General features: G+C 29.6%; 1 long non-coding RNA gene across 1 annotated transcript; it reads left to right on the forward strand.

Annotated features, from left to right (window-relative positions):
- Positions 1–1,250: 1,250 nt before the first annotated feature.
- Positions 1,251–1,788, forward strand: LOC141652198 (uncharacterized). The gene is made up of 2 exons (XR_012547026.1): positions 1,251–1,432; positions 1,518–1,788. It is a non-coding gene; the product is annotated as an uncharacterized LOC141652198 (long non-coding RNA).
- Positions 1,789–2,629: the final 841 nt, after the last annotated feature.

Here is a 2,629-nt window from a genome sequence, read left to right on the forward strand (position 1 = left end):
CATGTACAAATCTTCACTCGTTATCACATTATTTAAAACCTCTTAAATCTTAAATGTATTTAATATGTCCAATATACTTTTTTCATTATCACATTTTAAAAATTTATCTCTTAGTAGTTATCTTTAAGTTTGGTTTTTAATAAACATAATGATTCGTCCAAATATATCTTGATGGATATAATGGTCTAAGTATTACTCCCTCTCATCCACTCTTTTCTTCCCCTTTAAAGTGGGCACGGGGATTAAGGGTGCGGAGTATAATATTGATAAAGATATGAGTGAAGTTTGGTAATTGGAGAGAGGTATGAATAATTAGGATTAAATATTAATAAAGGGGATGGGTGGGGTTTGGTTATTGGAGAGAGGTAAGAATAATTAGAATTAATTATTAATAAAGGATATGGTGGGGTTTGATGAGTGGAGAGAGGTAAGAGTATAATATTAATAAAAACTTTCTCAAAAAGGAAAGGGAAAGAAAACCTGAATAATCCGTTTTAGGAAATAGGGAAGAAAAGAGTGGATGAGAGGGAGTATAATTTTCTCAAAATGTTTTTCTTTGAATAAATGTAACGAATTGTGAGACACTCACTTTAATCATCTATACATATCAAAATATTTCAATAAATATAATGGAAAGTACACTCAATTTAAAGCATTTTTCGCAATAAAGGTAATAATTTACATTTTAGAAATTTTATCAAAATCTTTTTTTATATAAATTTAAGATTAAATCACCGTAATTGTTATATACTCCGTATAATTTTATCGAAAAGGCTACAAGTACACGGGGTGTACAAGGGCCTTGGTACACAGGCCAGTGAGAGCACGCCAAGTGGAGTTTGGTAGGGACCATATGGAATCTTTTTCAAATGAGTTTTTAGAGGGATAAATTTGAAATTTTTGAATTTCAAATTCAAAAAGAGACAACCTATTAATTGCTACACTTTCCAAAGATCATTAGCAATATTAATCTAATTTTTTTATACTAATCTCTATACTAATTATTTTTTGTTTCTTATATTTATTTTATGTTCTTATTTATTTTAACCTCATTTGTCTAACTAAAAAAAATCGTTTCTCTCACTTAAAAAAATCAGTATATTCGTTTCTCTCACTTAAAAAAATCAGTATATTTTTTCCCCAAATCTAATAATCCATAAAAAAAATCAGTATATTTTTTTTCCCAAATCTAATAATTCCTTAAAAAAAATAAGTATATTTTGTTTCCAAATCTAATAATCATATTTAATTATTAAAATCTCATACTATATTTCAATTGTATCGACACCACCATCATCTTTCAAATATGAGTTTTAATCAATCTTGTTCTTGCGATTCACATTGTTATCATAACTTGGTTCCAATCCGTCAACTCGTGAAGAAAAATGGACCTAACAAAGGAAGGTTTTTTTATCGTTGTCCCTTATGGAAGGTATATTTATGTTTATAGCTCAAAATAATATAATTAGTATAATATCTATGTTTATTGCTCTAATTAATTTTTAATGCATCTTTAGACTGAAGATTGTGGTTACTTCGTATGGGATGAATGCGTGGAGGTTGATCGGAACATGAACAGGTTGATTGATCTAAACAACTCTTTGGAGGATAGGTTACGGCAATTGACATCGGAAAATATTAAATTGAAATCTCAGAAGTTACGTGCTACTAAATCAGAAAAGTTAGCTCGTCGGTTATTGTATTATTCATGGGTTGTATTTGTATTATTATTATCAATTTGTATTGTGATAATACTACATAAATAAGAGAAGAAGCTTTAATTTGTTATTGATTGTTGATCTAAATTTGTATTTTGACGATAGTTGTCCATTATTCGTTGTCGATCAAAAATAATTTCGGTCGCGGTTTGTTATGCTTGATTATTAAGGTTTTAAAACTTAAAATGAATCAATTGCAAAAAGAAAAACATTTAATTTGTAATGTGTTAACTTTGAAAATTGCAAATTGCAAATGACATCTACTTACTGACGGCCCAAGTAAATGAATGGATGAAAATGGCCCAATTGAGGAAGTAAATGGGTCGACGAGAAAGAATGGATGAAAATGGCCCAATTGAGGAAGTAAATGGGTCGATTTAAAAGTAATCGATGAAAATGGCCCAATTGAGGAAGTAATAATGGGTCTAGTTACCGAAGGCCCAAGTAAGTTAGTTGATAAATAGAATGAGCCCAAATTGTTATATAAGACCTATATTTTGATTGGGCTTTTTCCCTATTGGGGCCACATTCCTAATGGTCTGTTTTTAACATAGAAACATGGAAAATGAATATTAATGGCCCAAGTGAATAATGGTCGATCCTACCAAGTTAAATTGCATAATTATTTGTAGCAAAGATAAGATCTCGTTGTGGCGTTTGTTACTCGCTTGGCCGTGTTCTCCTCATGTGCCAGATTTATTTTGGATTAAAATTAGTCATCACACATTGGTAAAATTACGGGTATTTTTTTAACGAAGAACGTAAGATAGTAATTAAAAAAAATAACAGGAATTTGAAAAGGAAAATGGGTAGTTGATAATCATAGATCCATTGGAAAATATAAACCAACCTTTTAATCCTTACAAAATACGTACTATATAAACCATATTTAACCTAACTAAAAACCAAGA

The sequence above is a fragment of the Silene latifolia genome, chromosome 4 (assembly GCF_048544455.1).
Source record: "Silene latifolia isolate original U9 population chromosome 4, ASM4854445v1, whole genome shotgun sequence".
Lineage (NCBI taxonomy): Eukaryota > Viridiplantae > Streptophyta > Magnoliopsida > Caryophyllales > Caryophyllaceae > Silene > Silene latifolia.